At 42.0% G+C, this 26,867-nt stretch overlaps 1 protein-coding gene and 1 pseudogene across 2 annotated transcripts in view; one reads left to right on the forward strand and one right to left on the reverse strand.

Annotated features, from left to right (window-relative positions):
- FRMD6 (FERM domain containing 6) overlaps positions 1 to 26,867 on the forward strand; it is a 249,928-nt gene that overhangs the window by 4,738 nt on the left and 218,323 nt on the right. The gene's annotated exons all lie outside the window — the stretch shown is intronic.
- On the reverse strand, positions 795 to 21,008 carry LOC144329784 (endogenous retrovirus group K member 8 Gag polyprotein-like; annotated as a pseudogene).

The following is a 26,867-nucleotide window of genomic DNA, read 5'->3' on the forward strand; positions in this document are numbered from 1 at the left end:
CACAAACATGTAGACAATATTATTCTGTCCCAGTCCCCCAAAATTCATGTTCTTCTTTCATGCAAAATACGTTCATTTCATCCCAATAGCGCCAAGAGTCTTAACTTATTTCAGCATCGACTCAAAAGTCTAGGGTCCAAGGTCTCATCCAAATAGCATCTAAATTAGATATAGATGAGATTCAAGATATGATCCACTCTGAGGCAAATTGCTCGCTAGCTACGAATCTGAGAAACCAAACGTGTTATATGCTTCTATGATACAGTGGTAGGATAGGCATGGAATGGACATTCCCATTCCAAAAAGGAAAAATAGGGAAGAAGAAAGGAGTAACTGGTTCTGAGCAAGTCTAAAACCTTAAAACTCAAAAACAGTCTTTGGCTTGATACTGTGCCCTCTAGGCACACTGGGGCAGAGACTCTGCCTTCTGGATCCATTGGAGTGGTGGTTCTGCCCTCACAGATTTGTTGGGCAAAGCCCATATCACAGCTGCCATGGTTCAGAGTTGTGTGCTTGTGGCTCTTCAGGGCTGAAATGCACACCTGTGGCAACGTCTATCTAGGGTCATGGGGGCAGCCTCACCCTCATGGCTCCACTCTGCATTGATTTTTGGTACCCTAATGGTAATCTATGATAACCCAGTGCATGATGGGCCTTTTGCACGTGGGCCCATGATGAAGGTGGCAGCCCTAATATTTTCTGAATTTCCTTCACAGCCATTTTTCCGTTGTCTTGGACAATAGGTCCTGGTTTCTGTTTAGAGAGTTGACTAATTTCCTTGTCAACTATCATTGTCATTTGGCCACACTCTTGATGTTTTCTCCCAAATATACTTTCTCATTCTTTACAATATAGATAAGCTGAGAATTTCCTAAATCTTTCAGCTCTCCTTCCATCTGGATTAACAATTTCATCTTTACATCATTTCTCTCTTCTCACATTTTAGTATAGTCAGCCAGGAGAAGCCAAACCATACCTTCAACACTTGACTTAGAATTTTTCTCAGCCAAATATCCAATTTCACTGCTCACAAGTTTTTCCTTCCACAAAACACTAAGACAAAGACACAATTCAACTAAGTTATTTGTCACTTTGTAACAAGGATCACCTTTATTCCGTTGTTTAATAACATGTTTCTTGTTTCCCTCTGAGATCTCATCAGAATGGCCTTTCATATACATATTTTCACCAATATTCTGTTCACAACAACCCCACTTATATAGTCTGTAAAATATTAAGGCATTCTCTACAACTTTTCTCTTTTCTTTCTGAGTCCTCACTAGAATCACCTTTAAGGGTCTATTTTAGGAAAACACAAAAGTTCAGACCATAGCAGGGGCGTATGGCCTCCAAAGAAGAAATCACTGAGTCAAATAGAATGACAAATTTCATAGCTCTTCTGGCAGATTGCCAGACTGATTTCCTCTGAAACCAGCAACAAATACAAGTATTGTTTCCCTACAATCCTAGGCTGCCCTGTTCTTTATTAAGTTGAATTCGTTTATAGTTCTCCCTCTGAAAGGTTTGGGTGCACTGATCTTAGAGTGTCTTTCTCCCTATCACTGAGCCTTCTAACTGAGGACTGACACTGAGCCAGCTAACAGCAGCAATTCCTCCAGTTAGGATAAGAAGACGTTAAATGCCATGTTCCGTGGCCTAAAGGAATTGGAGAGGTGGAGGAAATGAATGGGATGAATTGAGAAGGAAAGAAAACTAGGTGAAGAAGCATTATAAACAGAGGTGTAATGGATGATATGGGAAAATTAATCCCTTGGGGTTCTTGAAATAAAGACCAAGATGTGAACTATATTTATTTATTGGTTTAGGTGGTTGCCAGCCTCCAAGATAGCCCCTAATGATGACTGCCTCCTGATATTAGTAACCTGTGTTGTCCCTACCCACATTCTATAAGGGTTGGTCTGTGTGACTGGAATACAAGATAAGTGATGATATGTTACTTCTGTATTACATGTGGAAGATGTAGCAGCTTCCATCTTGGTCACTCATTCTTCTCTCACACACTTGGATCACTCACTCTGGAGGAAGTCAGCTGCAAGTTGAAAGCAGCACTGTGGAGAGGCCCACGTCATGAAGAGCATGGTAGTGACAGTGTTTCAACTGCAACAGAACCTCAAACCACATCTTCACCAGAAAACCTGTACCATCTGCTCAACTAGCTCCTTGTTCAACTAAATAGATTATATCAGTTATCTATTGCTGTGGAACAAAGCACCCCAAAACATAGTGGCCGAAAACAACAATGATTTCTTGTTTCTCACACTTCTTTGGGTTAATTAAGTAGCTCTCATGCTGTCATCTTCCTATACTTACCTCATGTGAATGCAGTCAGCTACAGATTTAAGAGGGTGTCACTCCCATGTCTGGGGCCTCAGGTAGAGATGGTTGGAATAGCTGGGACTCTAACTCCTGTGGTTTTCTTACAGGCTTTAGCACAGTGCAATGTTCTCAGGGTACCAAGAAGATAACAGTAAAAGCTGTGAAGCCTCTTTGGATCTGGGCTTGGAAGTTGCACAGCATTACTTCTGCCACATTCTATTGGGTAAAACAAGTAAAAAAGGTTAGCTTAGATTAAGAGATGGGGGAATAAACTCTGCCTCTTAATGAGAAGATTTGCAAATAATTTTTGGTCACTTATAATCCACAAGTCTACCATCTGGAAATAATTATTTGCATTCTTCCCATATGCAAAATATACTCACCCCTCCAAGACACTTAAAGTCTCATCTAATGATTGTGTCAGATTCAAAGTCCATGATTTTATGATCTGCCGTCTGGTCCAGACATCAAATTTCTCACATGTAGTTTCTCTTCATCCAGAAATGAGATTTGCCTTCCAACATAGCATATCCTGGCCCCTGTTTGTTTCCTCTAAATTATGCTTACAAATTAAGCCATAAACCCACCATACAATGTTGAAACAGGGACACGGTAACCTTAATAGATATCCTCATTCAAAAAGGAGGGTAACGGGAGGCAATAGCAGTAATTGGACCATAGTAATTCTGACATATGTATCTGGGCACATATTTTCAGATTCCTCCACTCAAGCAGGCAGAATTCCTTGATTAGAATATGGCTCTACTCTTGACTCAAACCTCTGGGTTCTTGATTCCATCTTCTGAAATAACTTTTTTTTTTTAAGGAATGACCTATGTTTGCAGCCAAGTATCCTTCTCAGCCTGTTTCTTGCTTCTAGAAAGTTGGGAGCCCAGAGGTCTCTTATCATCTAAACTGTTATTTATATAAAACTGTTCTTCGATCTGATACAACTCCTTTAAAAACTTTATGGGTTTTCCATGTATCATATTATTATTCTCTCTATTAGACAAAATCTGTATCCGTAATTCTTTCTGGGACAGGCCTCTCTCTACAAATGCTCTCTCCACAGTAATGTTACAACAGAAATATAATGCAAGCCATATGTGTGGGTCATATACGTGGTTTTTTGAAATCCTAATAGCCACCTATTTTAAAAGAGTAAGAAGAAACAGATGAAATTATAATATTTTATTAGATCCAGTGTATCTAAAATATTATCATTTCAACATGTAATCTGTATAAAAATTAAGATTTTTAAACTTTTCCATATTACATTTGAAACCCAGCATGTATTTTACACTTACAATACATCCAATTTGGACTAGCCATATTTCAAGTGCCCAATAGCTACACATCACTAGTGGTTACCATCCTGGGCAGCCCAGCTCTATATTACCCAGAGATATTTTGGGATGAGGCTTCTACGAATCTTAGAAGCCCTTTCATCCAGTTGAGAGTCTACTTAGAACTTCCTAAAGTCCTTTAGAGGCCTTAATACAGGATTTTATAGCCACACTCTAGATTAATCTTTATCCTGAAACCATTTCTTACTTTGAGAATCCTTTGCCAGCTGGAGAAAATGGAAATGAGGAACAGTCTTACATTCCAATCCAGCAAGTCCTGGGACCTGCTCATTTCCTCTATGTTCTGCTTGCAAACTAAATGATTCCTTCTTTAACTCATCCCTCTTTCTGCTATACCTTATCAGGCAGTGTTAAAAAAAAAAAAAAAAAAAAAAAAAAAAAAAAAAACCTCTGTTTTAGCATTTTGTGTAGAAATTGCATTAGCCAGACCCATAAGTTTATCAGGTACGGTTTTTGCCTTACAAGTTACCACAGGAAATTATTTTGCTGATTGTTTCAAAAATATGGGTTGCCCTTTTTCCAGACTCCAAAAGTAATTTCCTCTCTTCTCTTCCAGCCTCTGCCCACCATGTGGTCCCAAAGCCAGTGCCACATATTTTAATTTTTGTTTTGCGGCAGCACTCCACTCACCAATTTTTGTTTTTTATTCATTGCACAGTCACAAATGATTCCAATGCTTAGTGACTTAAAACAATAATTTGTTATTTTTCATGATTCCATGGGTTGTCTGTCTAGTTTAATTACTACTGGTATTACCTGGGCTTATGCACGTGGCTGCCTTCAGCTGGAAGATCAACTGGGGCCTGGGCTCAGCTGGGACAGCTGGGCCTCTCTCTGTCCATCTGCTCTTTCATCCTTCAGGAGGCTAGACTTTCTCATGTGGTGGTGGCAGTGTTCTGAGAGTACAGTACAAGCTTCAACAGGCAAGCATTTATCGAGCTTCTAAACATGATCACATCTACTGTTCCACCGTGTGACCAAACCCAGCATCATGTGGGAGGAAACTACACAAGGGCATGGATCCTGGGAGGCATGATGAGTTGGGGAATAATTAATGTAAAATCTACCGCTCGATCTCATAGGTATTTTATGTATTACATAAGATATTTGTATCTAAAGCACTTGTAACCCAGTCCTACTGCTCTGCAATTTGCCCAACATCCCACAAACAGTGACTGAATTTGGTTCCAATGTTGCTTTTACTTTAATTTGGAAAGATTCCACCCATGCTTACTCAATCTAACAAGAAACAGAGTTGAGCAGATGGGACAGGTTTCCTGGCAGAGGTGCAACTTGGAATTCCTCTGCAGTTTTCAATACAGTTAGTTCTCACACATAGAGACCTCACATGATCCCTTGCAGTAGATAATGTTCAATAAACACGTGTTTCTTGATGCTCCTTTCCTTCCAGAGACGAACCTTGCCCTCCTTTAGCAGAGATGTTGACTCTCAGCAATGATAGCTGAGCCTGTAGTTTTTCTCTGTTCAAAGTTGTCACCTGGCCACTCATTAATATACAAGAGAAAGCAGAGAAAGAGTAATTGAGGTATGAATGGCCCAATTTTCTTTTCTATATTTTATACTAAAACTTCTATGGTTTTGATAGAATGTCAGATTTCCTATTTAAAGGAAATCGGCTAACATTTATTCAGAACTTTTGTGTTAAGTGTGAGACATTGTATAAAAGCTTCAACTATATTAACTTATTTAATCCTTAAAGCAGTCTGTTTTACAGATGTGGAAATGAAGCACAGAGAAACTAGATAACAGCCCAAGGTCACACCCCAGTCAGCCCAGCTCTGAGATCCAAGTTTCTAATCACTGTCCCACAGCTGTCTACATACAGGGAAGGCAGAGAGACCATGAAATCAGAGAAAAGCAAAGTGTGGGGTATAGCAGAAATCAGAGCAACAGTCTGATACTGTGTATATTCTTTTCAGGTATTCGGTCCTTGGGTGATCTGTATAAACTCTTCTAGGACCCAAATTTCTTTTGGTCACTTGGTTTCCCAATTCGACACATGGGTAGGGAGGTATTTTTTTTCTTAATTTATCTCATTTGATTCTCATATCTGAACTGAGCTTGTTAAATTGAAAATATTCTCATGTGTTATGGAAATAATGGCTTGGCGGCCCTGGCTAGAGAGTGTGCCGTATCTTGGAAGACCTTGGCAGGGCTCCTGCTAACCTAGTGGAGAACACACAGTTCACCTCCTGCTACATCAAGTCTTACGATATTGTGAAGGTGCCAAGTTTGCATGCAGGGTGACAAAAAGAAGCAGCTCACATTCACAATTGAGTCTTTTAAAGTCTGCCCGAATGTTGCTGGAGCTGCATTTTAAAGGGTTTTGGCAGTTACATATTTTGGGAGATGATGGGGGAAAATGTTATAGATGTAAACGAATGTGGAAGTAGTATAAAGATAGTGTGTATGTGGGCCGGGTGCAGTGGCTCACACCTGTACTCCCAGAACTTTGAGGGGCCAAAGCAGGTGGATCATGAGGTCAGTAGTTTGAGACCAGCTTGGCCAATATGGTGAAACCCTGTCTCTACTAAAAATACAAAAATTAGCTGGGTGCGGTAGCACGTGTCTATAATCCCAGCTACTCAGGAGGCTGAGGCAGGAGAATCACTTGAACCCAGGAGGTGGAGGTTGCAGTGAGCCAAGATCATGCTCCAACCTGGGTGACACTGTACTCCAGCCTGGGTAACAGAGTGAGACTCTCTCTCAATTAAAAAAAAAAAAAGAAAGAAAAGATAGAAAAAGATAACGTTTATATAAAGAGAAAGTTTTGAGTTGAAGCAAGATCTGTGCTACTCACTCATTTTTAGATTACTTTTTGTATGTGTAGACACACCTGAATCGTTCATGTGTCTTCAGTTAACAGGAAAAGATTTAGGAAGTTAAAGAAACCTGAAGGCCATAGAAGATTTATATATATATATATGTGTGTGTGTGTGTGTGTGTATATAATATATATAGAAGATTATATATGTATATAATATATAGAAGATTATATATATGGCCATAGAAGATTATAGATATGTGAATATATATAAATATATATTTATATATATATGTGTATATATATACACACACACACATATAATGGGTGTGAGTCACATGTGGCTTAAGTATCTTGAGTTGGAAGCCCATACGGTGAGCAGTACAGTGAGTTGTTTCTAAGTTAATTTCTATGGCAAGTGTCAACGATCTTAAAAATGTTAGCCTAAATTAGGAAGCAGTTTTGATCTTTGATACTGCAGGGATTTTGCCGTAAATAGTTATGGGAAACTTGCCAGCTTATCAGGGTGGATTGGCATTAAGAAAGCTGGTGCTCAGTTTCTCTGTTCCTTCTTCCTAGCATAAATCATTTCCTCTACTCCAAAACTCTAACAATTGGGCTTAGAATTGTACTATGTACTGAATAAGAAATTGGAAACAGAAGTTCAGAATCTCTCCATGCCCTGTTTCCTCCTGTCTTGCTGGCTCATTTGGGATGTTATGTCATTTTCTTTTTTCTTCAACTTTTATTTTAAGTTCAGAGGTACTTGTGCAGGATGTGCAGGTTTGTTGCATAGGTAAATGTGTGCCATGGTGGTTTGCTGCACAGATCATCCCATCACCTAGGTATTAAGCCCAGCATCCATGAGGTATTCTGCCTGATGCTCTCCCTCCCCCAACCACCCCCTCCCGACAGGCCCCAGTGTGTGTTGTTCCCCCACCATGTGACCATGTGTTCTCATTATTCAGCTCCCACTTGTAAGTGAGAACATGCGGTGTTTGGTTATCTGTTTCTGTGTTAGTTTGCTGAGGATAATGGTTTTCAGCTCCATCCTGGTCCCTACAAAGGACATGATTCTGTTCCTTTTTATGGCTCTGTAGTATTCCATGGTGTATATGTACCACATTTTCTTTATTCAGTTGATAATTGTTGGGCATATAGGGTGATTCCATGCCTTTGCTACTGTGAATAGTGCCACAATGAACCAGTTCATGCATGTATCTTTATAATAAAATGATATATATCCTTTTGGATATATACCCAGTAATGGGATTGCTGGGTCAAATGGTATTTCTGCCTCTAGGTCTTTGAGGAATCACAACACTATATTCTACAATGGTTGAACTAATTTCCACTTCCACCAACCGTGTAAAAGTGTTCCTTTTTATCTGCAACCTTGCCAACATCTGTTGTTTTTTGACTTTTTAATAATAGCTGTTCTGACTGGCATGAGATGATATTTCATTGTGGCTCTGATTTGCATTTCTCAAATGCTCAGTGATGTTAAGCTTCTATTCATATACTTGTTGGCCACATGTATGTCTTCTTTTGAGAAGTGTCTGTTCATGTCCTTTGCCCACTTTTTAATAGGGTTGTTTTTTTCTTGTAACTTTAAGTTTCTTATAATAGCTGGATATTAGACTTTGGCAGGTGGATAGATTGCAAAATTTTTTCCTATTCTGTAGATTGTCTGTTCACTCTGATGATAGTTTATTTTGCTGTACAGAAGCTCTTTAGATTAATTAGATTCCATTTGTCAATTTTTGCTGCAGTTGCAATTGCTTTTGGCATTTTTGTCATGAAATCTTTGCCTGTGTCTATGTCCTGAATGGTATTGCCTAGATTTTCTTCTAGAGTTTTTATAGCTTTGGGTTTTACATTTAAGTCTTTAATCCATCTTGAGTTAATTTTTGTATATGGTGTAAGGAAGGAGTCCAATTTCAATTTTCTGTATATGGCTAGCTAGCTCTCCCAGCACCATTCATTAAATAGGGAGTCTTTTCCCCATTGCTTGTTTCTGTTAGGTTTGTTGAAGATCATATGATTATAGGTGTGTAGTTTTATTTCTGAGTTCTCTATTCTGTTCCATTGGTCTGTGTATCTGCTCTTGTACCAGTACCATGCTGTTTTGGTTACTGTAGCCTTGTAGTATAGTTTGAAGTCAGGTAGCATGATGAGTCCAGTTTTGTTCTTTTTGCTTATGATTGTCTTGGGTATTCAGGCTCTTTTTTGGTTCCATATGATTTTTAAATAGATTTTTCCAATTATGTGAAGAATGTCAATGGTAGCTTAATGGGAATAACATTGAATCTATAAATTACTTTGGGCAGTATGGCCATTTTTACAATTTTGATTCTTCTATTCATGAGCATGGAATGTTTTTCCATTTGTTTGTGTCCTCTCTGATTTCTTTGAGCCATGGTTTTAGTTCTCCTTGAAGAGGTCCTTCACATCCCTTGTTAGCTATATTCCTAGGTATTTTATTCTCTTTGTAGTAGTTCTGAATGGGAGTTCATTCATGATTTGGCTCCCTGCTCACCTATTATTGGTATATAAGAATGCTAGCGATTTTTGCACATTGATTTTGTATCCTGAGACTTTGCTGAAGTTGCTTAGCAGCTTAAGAAGCTTTTGGGCTGAGACAATGGGGTTTTCTAGATATAGAAAATATTCATAGTGAATACCATTCATAGGAGTGGTGAGAGAGGGCTTTTTGTCTTGTATCGGTTTTCAAGGGGAATGCTTCTAGCTTTTGTCGTTTCAGTATGGCTGTGGGTTTGTAATATATGGATCTTACTATTTTGAGGTATGTTCCTTCAATACCTAGTTTATTGACAGTTTTTAACTTGAAGGGATGTTGAATTTTATCAAATGCCTTTTCTGTTAGGTGTCTATTCTAAATAGACATCTATTGAGATAATCATGTGCTTTTGTCTTTAGATCTGTTTATGTCACTAATCACATTTATTGATTTGAACATGTTGAACCAACCTTGCATCCCGGGGATGAAGCCAACTTGATTGTGGTGGATAAGCTTTTTAATGTGCTGCTTGATTTGGTTTGCCAGTATTTTATTGAGGATTTTTGCATTGATGTTCATCAAGGATATTGGGCTGAAGTTTTCTTTTTGTCATAGCTCTGCTGGGTTTTATTATCAAGATTATGCTGGCCACATAGAATGAGTTAGGGAGGAGTTTCTCCTTTTCAATTTATTGGAATAGTTTCAGTAGAAATGGTACCAGCTCTTCTTTGTACCTTTGGTAGAATTCAGCTGTGAATCTGTTTGGTTTGGGGCTTTTTTGGGGGGGGGAGTTGATAAACTTTTTATTACTACCTCAATTTCAGAAATCATTATTCATCTATTCAGGGATTCAATTTCTTCCTGGTTCAATCTTGGGAAGGTGTATGTGTTCAGGATTGTAGCTATTTCCTCTAGATTTTCTAGTTTATGTCATAGAGATGTTTTTAGTGTCTTCTAATGGTTGTTTGTATTTCTGTGAGGTCAGTGGTGATATCCCCCTTACCATTTCTGATTGTGTTTATTTTATTCTTCTTTATTAGTCTAGCTAGGTTTCTAGCTTTCTGTTTGTTTTTCTTTTAACAGTTAGGCTACTCTACCATAGGCTGCTCTGGTTTGCTGGGGTCTGCTCCAGACCCTAGTTGCCTTGGTTTTTACCATACCTGGAGATGTCACCAGTGAAGGCTGTGAAACAGCAAAGATGGCAGCCAGTTCCTTCCTCTGGAAGCTCTATCCTGGGGGTACTGACCTGTTTCCAGCCTGAATGCATCTGTAGGAGGTGGCTAGAGACCCCTGTTGGGAGGTCTTACCTAGTCAGGAGAAACAGTGTCAGGCACCCGCTTGAAGAAGCAGTCTGGTTGCTTTTTGATAGAACAGGTGTGTACTTTTTTTGTGCTGGGCTGGAGATGTGAGTGAGGGACAGCTCTCCACTTCATTTTTCAGTCACTGTCACAGCAGCTCATCTCCAGACCAGGAAATCCTTATTCTGGTCTGACTAGAAATTGCTCCTTTTTCTTTTAATCCTGTCTACTTTTCTCACTAGACCTCTTCAGATCCTCTTTCTCTGATGGTTTAAATCAGATCCTGCTACTGCTACCTGGTAACACAGCTCTGTCTGGGCCCGGAGAAGCAAATGGGTACTATCAACCACACAGGCTGCTCCAGAACAATTGCATTTCGTGTTGTGGCACAGCAGGCATGAATCTGTGATGGAGGCATCACACTCACCCAAAGAACAGAGTGGGCTACAGTTGCTCAAGTTTATTTTACAGGGTTTCTGTTTAAATTTAGACAGCAGCTGCCTGTCCTTTCAGTTGAGCTCTTCCCATCATAGTGGAGAAGCCAGTCAGCCAACAGCATGGCACAGCTCCATGCTCCTATTCCTCCTCAATTCGTAGGCTTACATCTGGCTCTTGGGGAAGATCTCAGGTGAAGAGCTATCTTAAGGCTCACTGTCCAGTTAGGAATTGTTCCTTGGGTGGCTTTTACATCTCCAATAGGGAAGCAGAATCCTCTATCCAGAGGTAGGGTTGGATGGTGCATTGTTGGTAGGACTAGAGAGAACTTAGAAAGGCTTTCTGTCCCCCGAATATTCCCCCAGAAACTTGTCACACTATTAAGGAATCATTTATTTGTGTTAACAAATACTCTTTATATATTTTAAAGCTTTTTTTAGAAACAGGGTCTCATTGTGTTGCCTAGGTTGGTCTCGAACTCCTGACCTCAAGCAATCTCTCACCTCAGCCTCCCAACAAACACCCTTTTAAACATGTTTATTATTTATAACTAAAAATAGATTGCTTGTTTATCAAATTTTTACATTAATTGTAAAACAAACTGGACACTTCCTAGAGAAGGGAAAAGGGCTCACAGGTCAGGGACAAGGACAAAGGGGTTGTCTAGAATAACAGGGTATCATTCTTAGATGGAGGGGTGGTGGGGTAGGGGAAGAACTTTTGGCAATCAGTATGTGAATTTTGAGTACCAGTGACTCCTACATCTGTATTCACAGTCCCAGATTCTCTCCAGAGTCCCAAATCCATATTTACAATTTCCTTTTCAATAGATCCATCTAGAGTCCAACAGGAACCTTAAATGCAGCATGTTCCTAAACCTAAATCCATCCTTTCTTCCTTTTTTGCCCATATTCACACCTTTTCTCTACTCCAAGCCTTTCTGAATTTTCCCCCCACCCAATCACCCTTTCCAAAGGTTTTATCTCATACATTTCTCTGCTCTAACACCCCACTGCCCATGGCTTCTTTCTGGCTCTCAGTTTCTTCACACAGCCAATTGCAAATGGCCTCTTTATTGGTCTTTCTCCCTTCATCTCCCTCTTTCTACTTTATTTCCTCCTCCATACCACTGCAAAAATTAACTGTCTGAACACAAGTCTGATCACCATTCTCCTCCAAAAACCTTTCCTGTAACAATCTGCCATAGCTACAGAATAAAGTCTAAACTCTGTAGTACACTACACAGAGCCTGTCTCCGTCTAGCCACTCCACCATGTCTACCACTGGAACACAGGCTTTGGTGACATTTCTTATGCTCTTTCCTCTGCATGAAATGGCCTTTTCCTATTCTATTCCATTCTTCACCATTCCATCAGGTCTAGCCTTCTCTGCAAAGCTCTCACCATTCCATCAGATCTAGCATCATTATTGCCTTCTCTGAAAAGCTCTCTCTAGCTTCCCCAGGCCTCCCTCTCAGTGCCCAGAACATTTTATACAGTACAGCTCCTATAGTTGGAGCACTAATGTTTGACAAGTGTCTGCACACAGGAGTGCTCAATTAATGTTTACTGTTAAATGAAGAGGATGCTGGTGAAGAGAGGCTCCAAGAGATTACAGAAGGTGCCAGAGGGAGAAGAGAAAACAGTGAACATCAAGTTAAAACAGCAAATGAGCTATGCCATATACAATCATCAGACCGGAAGAGATTAAAAAGACTCATAGTGTCCAGTGTTGAGGGTGAAGGAGGAAAATGGGTGTTTTCATTTGCTGCTGGATGCTTGGTATCCTGATTGAGACTGTGGAGGGAAATTTTGACAGCATGCACTTAAAAAAGATGACAGGATTTGACCCAGCACTTCCAGGCTAAATAATTCCCCTTAAGGGAATGATCTGACCAGCATTTAATGATATTTATATAAAGATCCCTGTTTATATCAACAATAACCTAGTGACAGCTGAAACATCTAACTACAGGCAATTGACTAAATAAATCACAGCACATTTTTACCTTAGACTATTAAACAGTCATTAAAAGTGATAATATGGATCTATATTTATTAACATGGAAGGATAACCTTTGTGATATATTATAGAATGAAAAAAGCTGGTTATAAAAATATGCATATACTACGATCTCACTTAAAAATATTAACATTAAACAATCATGAGGAATGTGTATTATAATGTTAATTGTGCTCATTCCCAGTTGGTGGTTTCTTTACGCCATTCTATATTTTCTGAATTTTTGAAATGATCAGAATTGGTTGTATAGACACACACACACACACACACCCCTACACACACACTGCAATAAGGCTATTTCCATTAGGAGAAAGAGCAGAGAAAGCAGCCTTAGCTATGGGTAACGCTGACTTCTGGTTCCCATTGTCAGAGCAGCTGCAGGGCAGCCTGGCTGGTGTGGACGCTGAAAGCAGCAGAGTCCTCACAACCCAGAGGGAGCCGAGTTGAGGACAGGCTGAGCATTGCAGTGGTGACAGTGCTAAGTGAGGATCCAGCAGTGTGGCAGCAACATGTGCTTCCAGATCATTCCCCAAAAGGCATGAGTCCCATGCCTTTTCTGTTAATATCCAAGCTAGCTCAGAACCCACTGGAGGATATCTGGAAGACACTAGGAGCTAAATTAGGTAGAAACCTGAATAATTCATGGCCACAGACCTTTTCAAAATTCTACTATAGGGCAAAATCAACTTTAAAAGTCTCTATATCAGGAATTCCAGTCTGGCTGAGCTAAATAAAACCTAGTGGGGAAGCTGGCAGTAGCTTCTGAAGCAGAGGACCTCCTCCTCTTTCCCCTCTCCCTTCCCAACTAATGTGTTTTAGTTCATAGAGTGCCTGCTGATTTCCAATTCCACTAGAAGTACTCCAGAGTGAGTGTTTGTTGAAAACACAACCCAGGGGAGCTGAAAGGGCTTGGCTGGGCATTGCAGTGGTGACAATGCTGAGTGAGGATTCAGCAAATGTGGCAGCAACAATTGCCTCCTGATCGTTCCCCAAACCCAGAGGATGGCTTGGTCACACCTCTGGGCCAGGCAGGATACCCTATTTTCTTGGTGATGGAGAACAGGGACGCTCTGCCTTCCAAAATGCTCTGTGCAGCTTGAAATGGCATGATCCCTTGCCTGATCGTGGGAGCCCCCTCATCCTTTGCTGCGCCTCCCCCTGCTACTGACTGTGCCCACTCAGGCTCCATTGCAGACCCTGCAGCCTGCTTCTCCCCTCTTCAGCCCCTCAGTCCTCCCTGCAGCTGCTAAAGTGGCCTTGGCCCGGGCAGTGAGGCGGATGGAGAGCACCCCCCAGCCTGCCCCGTGCTCACAGCCACTTCTCCCGCTGGGTGACCCCATCCGGTCCTGCCTGTTGCTACTCTCCATGTCCTTCCCCCACCCCTGGAGTGCTCCCTCCTCTCGGCTGCCCACACTCATAAATCTAGAGGGCCCCAGAGGCCGGCACTGGCAGCAATTTAGCCAGAGTCTGTCCCCAGAGCAAATTGTCTGGGAGCTCTGCCAGCTTCTGAAGAAAATCTGCTTTGTGAACAGGGGAAGAAGCCTCTTTTATACTTTCTGCTAATCACATTATTCACATAAGAGAGCCCCGTGTGTTTCCTTTCTTTCCCACAAGTCCTCACACTCAAGCCCCTGCTTGTCCTGGAGCCTTGAGGAGACAAGAGCAAGACGTGAACAGGTGGTCAACTATTGTTCAAAATATGGAGCAAACGTAAAATGCATGTCCTAAAACTCATTCAGTTTCTCAAAAGGCTAAGGCATTTTATTAAACACATTTTCTGGCCGGGCGCGGTGGCTCAAGCCTGTAATCCCAGCACTTTGGGAGGCCGAGACGGGCGGATCACAAGGTCAGGAGATCAAGACCAGCCTGGCTAATACGGTGAAACCCCGTCTCTACTAAAAAATACAAAAAAAACTAGCCGGGTGAGGTGGCGGGCGCCTGTAGTCCCAGCTACTCGGGAGGCTGAGGCAGGAGAATGGCGTAGACCCGGGAGGCGGAGCTTGCAGTGAGCTGAGATGCGGTCACTGCACTCCAGCCTGGGCGACAGAGTGACACTCCGTCTCAAAAAAAAAAAAAAAAAAAAAAAAAAAACACATTTTCTTAGTAAGGAGAAAAATAAGGCTCTAGCCCAGCTGGAAAATTTACTGTGGCCCATCCTGAGCACTCCCCTCTCTTCACAAAACAAATAGTCACATGAATTGTGTCTTAAAAAGCAAACTATAATTACAGTCTCTTGCCTATAAGCTTGATTTCTCTGTGATGTTTCTAAGCTAATTTGATGTTCTCTGCCTTGACTTGTCCTTTCACTTTTGGCCTTTCCCTCTCTTCCCACCCTTTTCTTCAAACGCTGGTCTTTTCCTGTTTCTTTCCTTCCCAGACTCCCTACCTCAAAAGCCAATGGAGTCCAACAGATCAAGAATGACTATGAATGACTGAGGCTCATATGTTTTAAAGAAAACATGGTGAAAAAGTCAAGCTTAGGTGAGGGATATCCTTCAAGTCATGAGTTCAAGAAGTTATACCTTAACACCACTGCTCATCATCATTCAAAATGTTTATACAAGGCCTCACTTGGAATTGCCCCGAGGGATGGTTTACAACACACACAAGAAAATCAATCTCAGTACTTTAATTTTGTCCCCACTTGGTTACATTTCTTCTTCATCAGACTTGGCTCTAAATGACAAATCCTAAATGAAAACAAAAGTCAATCTAGAAGGACAAAGGTTTGCCACCAGTAACAATGTACGATGTGTATATCTTTATTTATGTATTTATTCTGAGATGGAGTCTCACTCTGTCACCCAGGCTGGAGTGCAGTGGTGCGATCTCGGTTCACTACAACCTCCGCCTCCTGGGTTCAAGTGATTCTCCTGCCTCAGCCTCTTGGGTAGCTGGGACTACAGGCACCTGCCACCACGCCCAGCTAATTTTTGTATTTTTAGTAGAGACGGGGTTTTGCCATGTTGGCCAAGCTGCTCTGGAGCTCCCGGCCTCAGTTGATCCACCCGCCTTGGCCTCCCAAAGTGCTGGGATTTCAGGCATGAGCCATGGGATTTCAGGCATGAGCCACAGCCCGGCGCTTATGTGTACATACTTTAAATAAGCCCTGAGGACAATCCCAATGGAGGCGGTCCAAGATTATTTTGTGAAAACAGGGCAATCTTCCCGTCAGGTGTAGCACCCTAGGGCAGCCATTTTGGAGGAAAACATTTCAGTTGGATGTCTAAATTCAGAAAAGTTGTATGTTGTTTATTTTTAATCCATCTTGTTGTCATGGAGGGAGGCAGCTGTGACATGTGATGTGCACTAATATTTATGGAGTGTCTCCTACAATGAGCCCAGCTCTGAGCTGAGCATTTGGTGTACAATAACTCATTTATTCCCCCAGCAATTCTGTGAGAAAGCAGAGGCTTTGAGAGGCAGGTAACTTGAGCAAGGTCACACAAGGAGGGAGTAGCAGACCCAGGAATTAGATCCGTTTTGCTGACTCCAAGGACCCATTTACCAACTCATCCACCTGAGGCAGGCTACTTATTTTCTTTGCACTAACACACCAGATGGTCGAGAGTGTCAACTAAGACACTGCCCATAAAAGCACATCTGAATGCTCAGCTTTAAATACAGAAGTGTTCATGCCTTCCTTATGTGGTTCTTTCTTTTTAACTTTCAATATCCCCTGACTTTTTTTTTCTTCAGGAACTTGGTTCCCTATTTTTCCTGGATTGTTACTAATAATTTCTAAAAGAAATCCAATATATTTTATTACTACAGATTTTTGTTCTAACCCATGACTTCACTTGTAGATGTTTCTCATGAAGGGGTGGCCTGCCCCTCCACACCTGTGAGTGTTTCTCGTTAGGTGGAACGAGAGACTTGAGAAAAGAAATGAGACACAGAGACAAAGTATAGAGAAAGGAAAAGTGGGCCCAGAGGACCGGTGCTCAGCATACAGAGGACCCATGCCAGCTCGGGTCTCTGAGTTCCCTTAGTATTTATTGATAATTATCTTTACCATCTTACAAAACAGGGAAGTAGCAGGATAATAGTAATAGAATCATCGTAGGGAGAAGGTCAGCAGTAAGACATATGAATGAAGATCTTTGTGACATAAGTTTAAGGAAAAGTGCTGTGCTTTGATATGCATATGTAAACATCTCCATAAACCTTTTTAGTGCATGAAGAGCAGCATTGCGCTAGCAAGTCCCACCTTTCGCCCTAAGGGTTTTCTCCTTTCTCAGTAAACAGAACATACAATCGGGTTTTACACCGAGATGTTCCATTGCCCAGGGACGGGCAGGAGACAGATGCTTTTCTCTATCTCAACTGCCAAGAGGCCTTCTTTCCTCTTGTACTAGTCCTCCTCAGCACAGACCCTTCACGGGTGTCAGGCTGGGGGACGATCAGGTTTTTCCCTTCCCACGAGGCCATATTTCAGACTATCATATGGGGAGAAACCTTGGACAATACCTAGCTTTCCGAGGCAGAGGTCCCTGCGACCTTTGGCAGTGTACATGTCCCTGGGTACTTGAGATTAAGAGAATGGTGATGACTTTTAACCAGCATACTGCCTTCAGGCACTTGTTTAACAAAGCACACCCTGCACAGCCCAAAATCCTTTAAACCTTGAGTCACCACAGCACATTCTCTTGCAAGGACAAGGTTGGGGGTAGGGTCACAGATTAACAGCATTTCAAATACAGAACAAAATGGAGTCTCTTATGTCTACTTCTTTCTATACAGACACAGTAACAATCTGATCTTTCTTTTCCCCACATTTCCCCCTTTTCTTTTCAACAAAACAACCATTGTCATCATGACTGGTTCTCGATGGTCGCTGTCTCTTTGGAACTGTTGGGTATACCTGCCGACTAACAGCAGACAGAATAGGCCCACAAGGATTAATATGAAATTTACAACAGTAGTACTTTAGATGGTCTTAACCGAAGTGACAGGGTTAAGATTCGCGAGGCCATCAGCAACTCCTGCAATTGCCTCAGTTTCTGGTACCAACACAGAGATCACATACTTCACAAGGTAATAAAATATCACAAAGCAAATGGAAGCAGGATGAGATCACAGGATGGCGTTAAAATTAAAATTAAAATTAAAATTAAAATTGCTAATGAAATTTCGGGCACGCCCTGTCATTGATAACATCTTATCAGGAAACAGGGTTTGAGAGCAGACAACCTGTCTGACCAAAATTTATTAGGCAGGAATTTTCTCGTCCTAATAAGCCCGAGAGCACTACAGGAGACCGGGGCTTATTTCATCCCTTCGGCTTCGACCGTAAAAGGCGGCATGCTTCTAAGGGGGTTGTTCATAGGCCTACCCTCAGAGCGCATTCTCTTTCTCAGGGATGTTCCTTGCTGAGAAAAAGAATTTAGCGATATTTCTCCTATTTGCTTTTAAAAAGAGGAGAAATATGGCTTTGTTCCGTCCGGCTCACTGGCGGCCAGTTCAAGGTTACCTACCTTGTTCCCTGAACATCGCTGTTATCCTGTTCTTTTTTCAAGATACCCAGATTTCATATTGTTCAAACACACATGCTCTACAAACGATTTGTGCAGTTAACGCAATCATCACAGGGTCCTGAGGTGACATATATCCTCCTCAGCTTACAAAGAAGATGATGGGATTAAGAGAGTAAAGACAGACATAGAAAATTATAAAAGTATTAATTTGGGGAACTTATAAATGTCCATGAAATCTTCACATTTTATGTTTTTCTGCTGTGGCTTCAGCCGGTCCCTCCCTTCAAGGTCCCTGACTTCCCGCACATCTACACTTGATATCACCACTTTGTTCATCTTGCGAGTCAATGGTGGTCGATTTCGGTGTTTCCGTCTCCGTGGAGGTGCAGAACTTCAAATGTTTAGTGGGTATCCAAACAGGAAGCTGATTTTCTCCTGGTGAAATACAAGCAAAACCTCTTCCCCAGGTTATCACCTTCCCTGTTTCCCATGTCTTATTTTTGTTGTCTTTCCACCAAATCAGTTTTCCTTCATGTGGGCTGTTCTTTTTACCAGTAAGATGTTCTGCAGAAGTAGTAGTCTGATTTCTATACATGTTTAAAAATTTTAAAGTGTAGAGTGCTAGATTAAGTTGCATCTGAGGAATGGTACACTCCTTACTGTCTCCCCCTTCTTTTTGTTTAAATAACTGAGTTTTGAGGGTTCTATTAGTTCTTTCAACTATGGCCTGTCCTTGGGAAATATAAGGAATTCCTGTTGTTGTAGTAGCTTGAGTAGTTACATTTTGTTTATTTGAGACTAGGCAATTCTTTTTTAGATGGCCAATTTGACCACAATTATAACATTTTCCCCCAAATGTTCTAACTTGTCCTCCTAAAGCAACTCCTGTGATTGCTTGAGCCATAAGCATAGCTTTATGCATATCTCCTCCAATTCCATCACAGGCTTTAACTCTGAGATTACATCTGATCCTGCCGGGACCCTTCCTTTTAATGGCTTAATGGCTGATTGACAATCAGGATTGCCGTTTTCATATGCCATCAACTCCACTATGACCTTACGGGCATTCTCATCGGTAATTGACTTTTGAGCAGCATCTTGAAGTCTTGCTACAAAATCAGGGTAGGGCTCTTTAGAGCCTTGTCTTATTGTATTAAAGGAGGGGCAGGCGGTTCCTGGGTCTTGGATTTTCTCCCAGGCCCTAAGGCAGATAGCCCTAATTTGCTCAATGGCCTCATTTGGCATTATTACTTGTTGGCTAGCAGTGCTCCAGTTTTGACCTATTCCCAATAGTTGATCTACATCTATGTTAATTGGAGGATTGGCAGTCCTATTTCTTCGGACCTGTTCTTGTGCCCCATCAATCCACCAAGTCTTAAATTGTAAAAATTGAGCGGGTGAGAGTGATGATTTTGCCAGAATCTCCCAATCATAAGGAATGAGTCTATGTCCATGAGCAATGGAATCTAATAGTGTTCTCATGTAAGGAGAGTTGGGTCCATACTGTTTTACTCCCTCTTTCATTTCTTTTAGCATTTTTATAGAAAAGGACTCATATCTGGCTTCAGCTACGGGAGGCTCTCCCTCTTGGGCCCCTTCTCCAGGTGGTCTTGATTCTAATATTACTGGGAATTGCCACGCCTCAATATATCCTTGTTTTCTTGCCTCATCAATAATTTTATGTAACGCACTACCCTGTGTACTAGGCAGTGCTGTAGGATTAAGTCTCATGGTGGGTGGCTGAGGCTATCGCACCCTGCCCTGTGGCGCTGGAAACATTCCTGGCTGTCCATACGGATTTTCTGGGGGCTGCCGATACTGAAGTTCGGCTGGCGGCCAGTATTGATAGGCTACTGGCAGCTGGGTCTTATTTTCTACCGGCTGATATTGTGGACACTGTATTTGGATTGGCATTGCCATGACAGAGACTCTGTCTTTTTCTATTTGATCTTCTTTTGGAGTTTGTACTTGTTTAATCTGCATTTGAGGTTGTAAAGTTACAGGCATCTGAGCTGCTGTAAGAGGAGTTGGCCATCGTGGTTTAGACTCTGATGGCTCTGCTAATTCTGGACCTTTTTCTTCTAATTTTAACGTTTCAGGATATATCACCTGCTGTAATTGATTATCGTCAACATTTTGCGTTGACCGAGCCATTACCAGCTCTGCTACACATTTACAGTGTGAACTTTCCATTCCTTTCTGGGATTCTATCCCTGCCTCTTTTTCACAATCTACTGCACAGCTTTCAGGGACATCAGAAACTGAAATGCTATCTTCTTCTGTTTGAAACGGTTCTAAAGCTACTTTAATAATGACCCAATCATTCCATACTGTAAGTGGGATGATTTTACCTTCCCTACTTGCTTGTTTTAATTCTTTGCCAATTTTTTCCCAGTCTTTTAGATCTAAAGTTCCCTGTTCTGGAAACCATGGACAAAACTGTTCTATTGTTTGAAACAGCATAATTAGATTTTTGGTAGAGACTTTAACTCCCCTTCTTTTTAGGAGAATTTTAATAAATCTGCGATAAGAGGCAAATTTACTTTTAGTTTGCCCCATTGTTACCCTAGGTTCTTCCGGGTGCACAAGCTTACTGCAAGGCTGACTGTAGACATACTCGGGGGTCTCTCGTCGACTTGTCCTCAATGACCACGCTCGAGCATACCTTCACCTTAGAGAAAAGCACCCACGTTGGGCACCAGATGAAGGGGTGCCTGCCCCTCCACACCTGTGAGCGTTTCTCATTAGGTGGAACGAGAGACTTGAGAAAAGAAATGAGACACAGAGACAAAATATAGAGAAAGAAAAAGTGGGCCCAGAGGACCGGCGCTCAGCATATAGAGGACCCACGCAGGCACTGGTCTCTGAGTTCCCTCAGTATTTATTGATAATTATCTTTACCATCTTACAAAAAAGGGAAGTAGCAGGATAATAGGATCATCGTAGGGAGAAGGTCAGCAGTAAGACATATGAATAAAGATCTCTGTGACATAAGTTTAAGGAAAAGTGCTGTGCTTTGATATGCATATGTAAACATCTTCATAAACCTTTTTAGTGCATAAAGAGCAGCATTGCGCTAGCAAGTCCCACCTTTCGCCCTAAGGCGGTTTTCTCCTTTCTCAGTAAACAGAACATACAATCGGGTTTTACACCGAGATGTTCCATTGCCCAGGGACAGGCAGGAGACAGATGCTTTTCTCTATCTCAACTGCCAAGAGGCCTTCTTTCCTCTTGTACTAGTCCTCCTCAGCACAGACCCTTCACGGGTGTCAGGCTGGGGGACGATCAGGTCTTTCCCTTCCCACGAGGCCATATTTCAGACTATCACATGGGGAGAAACCTTGGACAATACCTAGCTTTCCTAGGCAGAGGTCCCTGCGACCTTTGGCAGTGTACGTGTCCATGGGTACTTGAGATTAAGAGAATGGTGATGACTTTTAACCAGCATACTGCCTTCAGGCACTTGTTTAACAAAGCACACCCTGCACAGCCCAAAATCCTTTAAACCTTGAGTCACCACAGCACATGTCTCTTGCAAGGACAAGGTTAGGGGTAGGGTCACAGATTAACAGCATCTCAAATACAGAACAAAATGGAGTCTCTTATGTCTACTTCTTTCTATATAGACACAGTAACAATCTGATCTTTCTTTCTTTTCCCCACATTCTCAGTTACCTTGTGAAGGAGAGCTCTGTAGAAATATTTATCATTGGTATACCACAAGCAGTTTGTGTTATTTTCTTTGTAAACCTTATATGAAATCTGAATACATAAACTTAGCATATCAGCATTCACTAGAGCCATCAAAAATGCCTGGTAATTGGTCTTCACATCCAGAGCTTGGAAATCTACCTGTCCCTGGGGAATTATACCTCCAAGGCTAACACCTGAAGGATCTGTCTCTGCCACCTTTAGTTTTCTTTTCCCATAGACCTTTGCAGCAATGATGTGTGTGATGCAGTTTTATCCACTTGTTTCTTTCTGTTATCTCCACCCTTTTAGAATGCATATGCCCTGCTCTGTCCTTCTTCCTTTCCTCTCTGCTCAGGGTCCACTTGAGGCAGTGTCTGGCTCTTCTTTCTTTTGCTCCCTGCCCTCACCAAGAGGCCTATAACCCAAAGTGAAGCTTGTAGGGCTGCTCAGTAAAGCTGTTTCATTCACCTACAGCCCTACCCCAAGTCTCTCTAAGTGGCCCCACTGCTTTCTAACCTACTCCCCAGTGGCTATTACCAGATAAAACTTACTAAATGAAAAACAGATATTCCCCACACAGAAGACAGACAGAAACAGATTTTTAATCGCTAAAAATTTTTGGTCTTGACTACAGTTATTTACTTGTAACCTTGGCGGCAGTTTTTGTACCGCTTTCCAAAAAAAGAAAGATGGTGACTGATTCAGATAAGAGAGTATCATAGAGGCCAGTGGCCATGAACTGAAATGAAGAGGAAAGAAATTCTGATAATATGAATAACATCTTTGATCATGAAAATTCTTCAGGGCAAAGTGATGTATTAGGATAACTCATTTCAAATTGTGGGGGTTTGCTGTAGTAACTGGGAAATACAGATACTTATAGTTGTAGAACACATTGGTTTACAAGCCATCAGTGCTCACAACAAAGGAATGTAAGACATTGGGGAACTCTATTATGTCACCATTTTATAGAGGGAAAAATTGAAACAAAAAGAAGTTAGGTTTCTTGGAAGGGAAAAGATTGATTAAGAACACAAGAGCAGAAAACCAAACATCGTATATTCTCACTCATAAGTGGGAGTTGAACAATGAGAACACATGGACACAGGGAGGGGAAGATCACACAGCAGGGCCTGTTGAGGGGTGGGAGGCTAGAGGAGGGATAGCATTAGGAGAAATACCTAATGCAGATGACGGGTTGATGGGTGCAGGAAACCATCGTGGCACGTGTATACCTATGTAACAAACCTGCACATCTGGCACATGTATCCCAGAACTTAAAGTATAATAATAATAATAATAAAGAAATAACAATAAAATTAAAATAAACAAGAAACAAAAGATCTAGGGTTAATATAATAGTTATAATAATTAAATGATAAGTTTAATGGACATTTTCTCTTTTGGTAATAATACTTCATGGTGTATGTATGCATAGGAATCATATGATGTTTTTCAATCACTTTAGACCTATTCAGTCCAGAACTGGAAATGAAGAGTGCTAACTTTTGGATCTTGCCTCTGTGATGAGCTCAGTCACTGAAGGCTATCCAGGCTATCCTTCAACTTCTTTATCTTTAAAGGATTGGTATGCAGCTGGGGGTGGTGGACGGATAATAGTTATGCATATGAAGGTATTGTGGTGGTTTAATTAATATTTATAAAATACTTGAAGATCCTCAGATGAAAGTGATCAACCAAAGAACAATTATCATAGGATCCCTCCCTGCTCCTGCTTCAGATTTCTGGGCCAAAATAAAAGGAGTTAACCTAGTCTGGAAAATCCTGCCACTAGAATTATGATTAAGGGTGTAGATGTTAAGCTTGTCACCCTAGTGCAGAGTGATGGTTTATTTTGGGTTGCTGAAATGCTGCTGCAAATCATTGTATCCCCAGGGACAACGTCGTATCTTCCATCAAGGCTGTCACTGGGGAATTTTCTGCCTCAGCAACTCCTTGTCCTTAAAGCTAGCCCATGCAAGGAAGTCACAACCTCCTTCTGATAGCTGGTGTAATGTTTCTTTCTCTCTCTCTTTTTTTTTTTTTTTGAGATGGATAAAAAGAACTAAAGTCTGGGACACAGCACAAATTGGTGGGTTCTAGCAACTGTGGAGGAGAGACGTTAAGAGAAGGAGTAGTCTGTATGTACCGGATTCTTTCCCCCAGGCTGGAACCAACTCAACTCTGGTCATGTGAGAAAAGCAAGGACTGGGGCTCAGTGGTGAGGTAACTTAGAGATCTTGACATGGAAGGGGCTCCTGTCCTCACCGCCTGGATGTCTCCTGAGATTGGCCATGGCAGCACTGACCACTGAGGCACCTCAAGGGCCTCCTTCCCAGCAGTGGAAATGGGCATGCCTGGGCAAAAGTAGCCATTCAGAGGAGACAGAGAGGCTTTCCACACACACTCTCTCAAAATTAGGAGACTCTAGTCTGATTGAGCCCTGACCATGGTAGGAAGAGAGTCTCTATGGCAGACTTTCCCAGAGTGCCCCACCCCCAGGGCCATCTACATCACTGGAGCCGCCTTCTGAACCTGGGCCTAGGACTCTGCAGTCCACAAGCTCCCAGGTTTCTCTGAACTGGTACCATCCCCTACCCCACTCCTTGTTGATCCAAGTCCTAACTGAAAAGTTGGTCCCAATGACCAAAACAGGCTGATTTCCTGATCTCTCAAGAAGAGAAGACCCATTCCTGCAGCTGGCACTTTGGGTGGCTGTTGCCTCCTTTGAGGACATGTCTTATAAATTTCCATTCAGAGAATGCTGAGGAACCTTTGCCATTCCTTTCAGGCACAGCCCACAACTCGGATTCTACTAAGTAAGAATAACCCGGGCCAGGCCTTTCTGCCAGTGGTTATTTTGGCTTCACAAGGCAAATGCTCTTATGCTCCCAGAGAAAATGGTACACATTTGATCAATGTTCTTGGATGCTTCCTGAATCTCTACTTTTTTTTTTTTTTTTTTTTAAACTAAGGGAGGGGTTTCTGTATTATTTAGAGCTTCTCTAATGACCTGAAGTGAGGTCTGGGTGTCAAGTTAAGACAGCGTAGTCTTTGACCTGGGCTCAAGCCTCTCTGAAATTCCATATGTCTCCCTGTATCCATCCCATGCCTTCCTTGTCTTTTCATGACTGGGCCCTGGCATCTCCCCAGCTAAGGCCTATCTCTCCTCTCCAATCCTGACTGGAGGCAAGAGGCGTTTAAGCTTCCCCAGCTCCCATGTCTGGAGAGCTGAGACTAATGGAGCATTGACTAACCATGGGATACCAGGGAATTACAAACCTCTCTAAGCCTTGGTAACGTTCTTTGTGAACATGAGAAGAATAATTCTTCCCTTGCTGGGATTAAATCAGGTTGCGTATGTTAAGTGTGCCTGGCACACTTAACATGCCACACTTGTGCCTGGCATGTGGAAGGTGCTCAATGAGTGGCATAATGTCATTCTTATCACCTCTGGGCTCTTGTAATCCCTCCCCCACATGACTCTTCCTGCTCATTTGACCCTGGTTACAGCTAAATTGACCAACAGACTCTCAGGCAGGAGGGAGGTCTCTGGGTAGAGAGACAGGGATAGTTCTCAAAGTTCTCCCCTACGCCAGCATATTCTTCAAAAGTGATTCTTCTCTACAATTTCAAGATAAAATGTTAATGAAAACAAATGACACAGGGAGGGGAACATCACACACTGGGGCCTGTTGGTGGGTGGAGGGCAAGGGGAGGGAGAGCATTAGGACAAATACCTAATGCATGTGGAGCTTAAAACCTAGATGGCGGGTTGATAGGTGCAGTAAACCACCATGGCACATGTATACCTATGGAACAAACCTGCACGTTCTGTATATGTACCCCAGAACTTAAAATAAATTTTTTAAAAAAGATAAAATGTTAGTAAGATCGGTTAAGACTACAATTGGACCAGGCGCGGTGGCTGTGCCTGTAATCCCAGCACTTTAGGAGGCCGAGGCAGGCAGATCACTTGATGTCAGGAGTTCTAGACCAGCCTGGTCAATATGGTGAAACCCCCGTCTCTACTAAAAACACAAAAATTAGCTGGGCATGGTGGCGTATGCCTGTAATCCCAGCTACTCGGGTGACTGAGGCAGGAGAATTGCTTGAACCCAGCAGGTAGAGGCTGCAGTGAGTCAAAATTGCACCAGTGCACTCCAGCCTGGGCAACAGAGTGAGACTCTGTCTCAAAAACAAATAAACAAACAGACAAATGAAAAAACTATGATGACAAGAAGAGAGAGGAAGCAATATGAGATGCAAAGTAGATTGAGAAGGTGGTTGTGGGTATTGCTTTTTGTGTGTGTGTTTTAACTTGTTTTCTCTTTCATCAACCAGTAGTAGAGTTTTCACATACATCTCGAGCCCCTACCCTCTTGTTCAACCATGATGGTGTCCCCACCCCCATCCTAGAACCTTGTTATGCCTCTTTCCTAGATTGTGCTATAGGATGGAAGCAGAACCACATCACACATTCCCCTCTCATTCAACCCCTTTCTTAAATGGTTCAGTTCTGCTAATGGACCTCCTGCTTCTTGGTTCTAAATACCAAGGCAGCTTGCCCTACCCCAGTTCCCATTACCAAGATCATTTCTGCCTTCATCCCTGTGTCCAGATGCTAACTCCAGAACATAACTCAGTCCCCTTCTACCACTCAGACCTATCTCTAACTAGTCCCTTTGCCCAGTGGCAGGACCTCTATTCTCCATCCATCACCTTTTGATGCCTACTGGCTGCCTCCCTGAACTTCAGTATATCTGCTGCTTCAATTCCCCATGGCTGGACTCTGTGTATATATTAGGCCCTCACTTCTAGTGCAACTGGTACCCCCATTTGTTGGAATCCCATATGGAACTATCTATGCTCCCTGGACACAGTATCTTGGTGTGGCAGAAACTCCACTGTCACCTGGGCCTACCTCCTACC

This window comes from Macaca mulatta, chromosome 7 (genome assembly GCF_049350105.2).
Source record: "Macaca mulatta isolate MMU2019108-1 chromosome 7, T2T-MMU8v2.0, whole genome shotgun sequence".
Lineage (NCBI taxonomy): Eukaryota > Metazoa > Chordata > Mammalia > Primates > Cercopithecidae > Macaca > Macaca mulatta.